General features: G+C 42.6%; 1 long non-coding RNA gene across 1 annotated transcript; it reads right to left on the minus strand.

Moving 5' to 3' along the window:
- Positions 1-1,400: 1,400 nt before the first annotated feature.
- LOC123454681 lies at positions 1,401-6,786 on the minus strand. The gene is made up of 3 exons (XR_006633439.1): positions 6,675-6,786; positions 5,968-6,141; positions 1,401-1,505 (listed from the first exon to the last, which is right to left on the minus strand). It is a non-coding gene; the product is annotated as an uncharacterized LOC123454681 (long non-coding RNA).
- Between the last annotated feature and the right edge of the window lie 696 nt (positions 6,787-7,482).

Consider the following 7,482-nt stretch of genomic DNA (forward strand, 5'->3'; position numbering starts at 1 on the left):
GAGGTAAAGTGATTTTCAAAAGAATTTCTGCTTAACATAGCAATCCAAAGGAAAAATATATAAGAAGCAGAGCAAGAAATTGTATAAAATGATTAAAAATTTCACTGTACATTTAAAATTTAGTAAAAATTCTATGTTTCATAGTTACACTGACATGAATCATAAATGACCAATACAATCTACTACAAATTACAGTCAGTATTAAAATGAGACATGGGCCCTGGTATACGCTACTTTTGATTACCGAACCTAAATAATTGATCTATGTCTGTATGTGTTCTTCAGTTCAGTGTCTTTCACCGTGTATCTGTGTGTGTCAGTTAATCTTCTAACTATTGACTTAGTATTTCTGACATAAGCATTTGTTACCAGTTGAAAACACCAGGAGGGGTTTTTGTTGTTGTTGTTTTAAAGGATAAATGAGGGCTGGAGAGATTGCTCCGCAAGTAAGAACACTTTCTGTGTGAGCACGAGGACCAGAGCAGGCCTGAGAACCTACTCAACTTTACTCCTCGGGGCTCACATGAACAGCTGAGCACGGCCAAGCACCTTTGTCACCCCCGTCGTCTGGGGAGCCGACACTTGGTGTCACAGGTGTTCATGAAAGATAGCAAGCTTAGTGACCAGTGAGAGACTGTGGTTTAAATAAGAGTGGGTGACCCCTTCTCTCCCTCTACCTCTCTCTTTCTCTCTGTCTCCCTCTTTCTCTGTGTCAAATAAATAAATAACGATAATTGTTTTTAAAATAAGGCTTGGGCTGTAGAGATGGCTTAGGCGTGTAAGCACTTGCCTGTGAAGCCTAAGGACCCTGGTTCCAGGCTCGATTCTCCAGGACACACGTTAGCTACATGCAGAAGGGGGCACACACATCTGGAGTTCATTTACCTTGGCTGGATGCCCTGTTGTACCCATTCTCTCTCTCTTTTTCTCTCTCTCTCTATCCAACTGCCTCTTTGTCTCTCTGTCACTCTCAAATAAATAAATAAAATCACATAAATAATTTTTTTAAGTGTGGAAGGATGCTTTAGTGATTAAGGCATTTCCCTGCAAAACCAAAGGATCCAGGTTTGATTCCCCAAGACCAGTGTTAGCCAGATGCACAAGGTCATGCATACATCTGGAGTTCATTTCCAGGGGCTGGAGACCATGGTGCACCCATTCATTCTCTCTCTCTCTCTGTCCTTCACTTTCTCTCCCTCCCTCTTTCTCTGTGTCAAATAAAGAAAATATAAATAAATCAATAAAAATGGGTGGAAGAACAGCAGCCAGTGCATGGGGCACTGTGTGGGCACATAAACATGCATGCAAGACATCCCACAATGACAGACAGACAGACAGACAGACCGACCGACAAGACAGCCCTCCACACATCCACGAACACTCAGAGAGCATGAAGCCTACCTCTTGCAGTCGTTGCTGGCATTCACGTTCGCCTTTGGGAGCAGGATCGCCGCTACCTGCACATTGTCCTTCACCACAGCAGCTGTGAGTGGCGTGAAGCCGTCCTGGGAAAACGCAAAAGTAACTAACAGCTCACAGAACTGCGTGCGTCTGAAGCCTACGGAAAATGTTAGAAAAGCCCCTATGCGAGTGAACATAGAGCGAGGAGAAGGAACAGTAATCTCCACTCCTCTCTCACCCACATGGGCAATCCTCCTCCCCTTCCTGGGGCTGTCACATGAATGACAGTCCTCTCCAAAGCACACTGCAAAAACTCACTGACTCGCAGAATTTTGTTTCTATCACAGAATTCATCATAGTACTTTGGGTCCATAAGGTTGTTCACAAAAACCTTCAACACAGTGGCTATTTTGTCTGTCCATCCATTTCTGTTTCTTTTATTTTTTTTGGACAATTTTGTACATGTACATACTGTGTAGTACTATCCTCAAAGTGCCCTTTCATTGCCTTTTCTTGTCCCTCTCCCCCGTTCCACTGAAAAAGGATTGTTTGTGCTTGTGTGCATGGTGGTGGCTGCACGTTTGTGCACTTGGCCTTGCTGTCCTTTCTCAAGGTCTGATGATTCCCAGGTCTCTGCTCACATACAGGATGGAGGTCACAGGCATGCATGGCCTTGCCTACTGCTCGTGTGGGATCTGACATTCCAACTCTGGCCGTATCGGGCCCCTTCAGGCCCTCATACCTGAGCAGGTAGCATATTTACCAGCTGTAACACCTTTGCAGCCTAACTGCCTCTTTAATTTTTTTTGTTTATTTTTATTTATTTATTTGAGAGCCACAAACAGAGAAACAAAGAGGCAGACAGAGAGAGACTTAGAGAATGGACCTCGAACCATTGTAAATGAACTCCAGATGTGTGTGATCCCTTGTGTATCTGTAACGTGGGTCCTGGGGAATGGATCCTCGAACTGGGGTCCTTAGGCTATACAGGCAAGTGTTTAGCCACTAAGACATCGCTCTAAGCCCTAACTCCTTCTTTAAATATGGCCTTTCTTAAAGCCCAATGAGTTAAGTGCTTGCCTGTGAAGCCTAAGAACCCCGGTTCGAGGCTCGGTTCCCCAGGTCCCACGTTAGCCAGATGCACAAGGGGGCGCACGCGTCTGGAGTTCGTTTGCAGAGGCTGGAAGCCCTGGCGCGCCCATTCTCTCTCTCTCCCTCTACCTGTCTTTCTCTCTGTGTCTGTCGCTCTCAAATAAATAAAAATAAAAAAAAAATATTTAAAGCCCAATGAGTGGGTTGCAGAGATCGTTCAGCAGTTAAAGGGCCCACCTGCAAAGCCTAAAGCCTTGGCTTGGATCCCCAGTACCTATATAAAGCCAGATGCACAAGCTGGCATATGTGTCTGGAGTTTGTTTGCAGTGTTGGAGGTCCTGGTACACCAGTTCTCCATCTTTCCATTCTTTGTCTTCCTCCTGCTCTCAAATACATAAATAATAACAAGTAAAACAAATAAAATAAAAGGCCAAATTCTTTTTATTACGAGACTTCCCCAGTTTTTAAATTGCTAAAGACATTTTCAATGATAGTGGATGAGTGATAGTGGGAAAAAAAGAGTATTACACTGCAGGCCAGTAAATATGGGAAAAACTACTCTTTTTTTGTTTGTTTTTTCAATGTAGGGTCTCACTCTAGCCCAGGCTTACCTGGAATTCACTCTGTATTCTCAGGGTGGCTTTGAACTCATGGGGATCCTTCTACATCTGCCTCCCAAGTGCTGGGATTAAAGGTTTGAGGATGAATTGTGGGTCCTTAGTCATCACAGGAAAGCAACTTAAAAACTAAGCCATCTCCCCAGTGAACACGCTTTACTTTCCAAAATATAGAGGTAAAGGAAGAAGGATAGGTTATAGGTATTTTTGGATAGGAAGGATTGAAATAAGTATTATTTGATCAATCTACAGTTCTTCCAGAAATATAAACAGGCATATATTCAAGTGGGGTCTTATGTAGCAATGTAGCACAGGCTAGCCTCACTCTTTCTATGTGTCAGACACAAGCCTTAAACTCATCATCCTCTTGTATCTACCTGCAGAATGCTGGGATTACAAGGAATGCACCACTATAGCTGTTTTAATTTTTGCGATCATTGAATTCACATGCTACACTTGATAAAATGAATGAATGAATGATGTGTGTGAGTGTGTATGTGTGTGTGTGATAACTCAACCTACCCAGGCTGACCTACATCTCACACTATATTCCCAGACTTGTCTTGAACTCACAGTGATCTCCTACCTCTGCCTCCAGAGTGCTAAGAATAAAGGCATGCACCACTGTGCCCAACTAAACAAATAGTGTTTAACGAGATGTTGTGTCAGAATGAAACACTTCTGAGGAGAAAGGACATTTGTAAGTTTTCAGAACTTTCTGCTGGATGTCATATTGCATGATCTAACTGAGAACCAAAGAAGCCGAGAAACTGAACTTCAGTTTCATCTCTTATTCACATATCCACTTTCTTATATTATCTGCCCCAAAGACAAAGCCACTGGTTGTAAATTTCATTTACTTTGCTCAGTAGGGGCAGATACGGCCTTGGAAACTGAAAGTAGAACTTCAGTTCATTAAACAAAATCATGGGCTGGAGAGATGCCTTAGCGGTTAAGGTATTTGCCTGTGGTGCCCAAGGACCCAGGTTGTGTCTCCAGTATCCACATAAGCCATATGCACAAGTAGGTGCATGTGTCTTAAATTCATTTGCAATGGCTGGATCCTCTGGTGAGCACATTTTCTCTATCTGTCTCTCTCCACTCTGTCTCTCTCAAAATGGATAAATAATTCAACAAAAAAAGTATCGCATCATCCACCTACATTGAGACATGTAGATTTGGCAGCAGAATTTATACTCATACTTAAATGGTTCTTATTTTTTTTTAATTTACTTGAGAGCGAAAAAAATAGAAAGAGAGAGAGAGAGAGAGAGAGAGAGAGAGAGAGAGAGAGAATAGGCACGCCAGGACCTCCAGACACTGCAAACGAACTCCAGATGCGTGCACCCACTTGTGCATCTGGCTAGCATGGGTCCTTGGGAGCCAAGCCTTGAACCGGGGTCCTTCGGCTTCACAGGCTAGCGCTTAACCACTAAGCCATCTCTCCTGCCCATGTAAATGGTTCTTTCTGACAGGAGAGGGGCATGTGTAAAGAAATTATTTGATTCTCCCTCTGTTTTCCACATAATCACTTCAAAGTTTGCCTCAAAGTCCTAAATATGGTTGTGTTTATAACTCAACATGTCCTTCCTTCCTTCCTTCCTTCCTTCCTTCCTTCCTTCCTTCCTTCCTTCCTTCCTTCTTCCTTCCTTCCTTTCTTCCTTTTTCCTTCTCTCCCTTCTTCCCTCCCTCCCTTCCTTTCTTTGTTTATTAATTTTCTGGGGTGTGGGGGTTCGAGGTACGGTCTCACTCTAGCACAGCTGACCCAGAATTTACTATGGCATCTCAGGGTGGCCTCAAACTCATGGCGATCCTCCTACTTCTGCTTCCCGAGTGCTGGGATAAAAGGTGTGTGCCACCATGCGCTGCCAATTGTTTTTCTTAAACTAAGACTATCTTCCCATTTGAACAAAATATTTTTCTATGTTCATTTATTAAATCAACCAAAGCTTTTTGTGCTATTGCTCAATTATCTAGTTTCGATTTCAGCATACAATTTTCTGCACATTTTCCATTCTGCCTGATTTAGCCTCAGCTGAGAAAGCTAAAGCATTTTCACATAACTCATCAACACTAACAAGATTTAAACTCATCATGAAATAGTTTGGTTTTGTTTGGATTTTTAGCTCATGGCTGATTTCAAGGAAAATTCTGTTTTCTGTCTTGATTTAACTAACTGAAAATAAAATTTGGAAAAATACAGCAAATTTTTATTTTTATTTTGAAACATATTTAGAAAAAAATATATATATCTACCTTTACCTTATCCATTGCTTTCTCTAATATTTTTCATATATGTATACAATAAATCTGTACCCAGTACCCTGTAAACCTTCCTATGTCCATTTTACTCCTTTGATACTGTTTTTTGGGGGGTGGGGGGAGTTGAGTTAGGGTCTCACTCTTGCCAAGGCTGACCTGGAATTCACTATGTAAACTTCTAGTGGCCCTGAACTCATGGCAATCCTCCTATATCTGCCTCCAGAGTGCTGGGATTAAATACATGTGCCACTACCCCTGGCTACGTTTGAAAGTTTTTATTTTCATTTAACAGAGAAAGAGGGAGGGGAGAGAAGGAGAATGAATGGGCATGCCAGAGCCTCCAGTCACTGCAAACCAACTCCAGACATGTGTGCCCACTTCTGCATCTGGCTTACGTGGATCCTGTGGAATCAAACTTGGTTCCTTTGGCTTTGCAGGCAACGTTCTTAACTGCTGAGCCATCCCTCAAGCCCCCATTTGAAACTTTATAATGAAGGAATGACTGAACTTCTCCGCGTGGAAAATGGAGTTACACATGCGACTGCTGGAAGAAATGTTCATCACGTACTTTGTAAGTGAGGTTGGTCATGCTTACCTTCACTTTGACTTCAGGGTCTGCATGCTATTCTAGCAAAGTGGTCACCATTGGAGGGTCAACATTGTAGATGGAGTAGCGAAGGGCCGTGTTCTTCTTGGCATCGGCGGCTTTGGGATTAGCATCAAACTGCAGTAGGATCTTCACACACGCTTCATGCTGGTGCTGTGAGGACTGTGGGGATTGTACCAACAGAATACATTGTCAATTCAAGGAATTCCAGATAAGCTTTCTACAAGTTTCTCCCAATAGATATGCGTAAGTGCCCTAAATTCAATTATTCTATGATTAGAAAAAAATTGTTTTACTTATTTATTTATTTGAGAGTGACAGAGAGAATGGCCATGACAGGGTTTCAGCCACTGCAAACAAACTTCAGAAGGGTGAGACCCCTTGTGTATCTGGATAAAATGGGTCCTGGGGAATAGATCCTCAAACCGAGGTCCTTAGGCTTCACAGGCAATCGCTTAACCATTATGCCATCACTCCAGCCCACATTCTATCATTTTGTAAAAAAGACACTTCAGGCACAGAGTCTACTTCTTAGGATGAAATCAGATTTCCTAAGGTGTCCAGGCTTTTTGGAATCACAATCGTACTGTGTCAGCTTCCAGTATGCTAGGATTACAGGCCTGTACCACCACACAAGGTGATCTAAACATCTAGGCCATGTCCACTTCATGCTGAGAGCTTGGGTTAGTCTTTACCTTAATCAGAGGTGTGCATCTGTCACTATCACATGCATCGATCTCACACTTCCTCTTTAGAACGAGCTGCCACTTTTGGGTGTCCATAATTACATGCATAGTTCAGTGCGGTCCTGTAGAAAGGAGACAGCTTTTAAAAATATGAAAGAGTATCACACCAAAACAACCATCCAGGTAACTGTAAAGATTATGGAACATAGAATCATTTTACAGTGTAGAAATAGTATGATATTCATAAGTGGACTGACTTATATATCGTTTCATTTGTTTAGTTGAGACGAGGCTGTAGCACATGCCAGCAAGCATCTGCCACTGAGCTGTGTCCCTGCCATGGCCACCAAAGCTGAACTCAAGGAACATGACATTGAGGTTTAGTTCAGACGACACTGGAATCCTACTTTCACATTTGTGACTTAACACCAGCTACTTCTTAGCTTAGTTGTGAACTTGACAGCTCAGTTACCCCATCCATAAAATGGGGATTGAAAATTGTAGATACATTAGAGAAAACCATGGGGACGCTTCAGTGGGAATATATGGGGCGTCTTGAGAACTGTTCCTAGTACATGGCACCTCACTCTTCATTACATATTATACTCACTACTACTAACAAACATATATGCATATATATTTTTGGGTTTTTTGAGGTAGAGTCTAACTCCAGACCAGACTGAACTGGAATTCACTATGGAGGCTCCGAGTGGCCTTGAACTCACGGTGAACCCCCAACCACTACCTCCCGAGTCCTGGGATTAAAGTGGTGCGCCACCACGCCCAGCACAGACACATTTAAATGAGTACAATAATA

Source organism: Jaculus jaculus, chromosome 14 (assembly GCF_020740685.1).
Source record: "Jaculus jaculus isolate mJacJac1 chromosome 14, mJacJac1.mat.Y.cur, whole genome shotgun sequence".
Taxonomy (NCBI): domain Eukaryota; kingdom Metazoa; phylum Chordata; class Mammalia; order Rodentia; family Dipodidae; genus Jaculus; species Jaculus jaculus.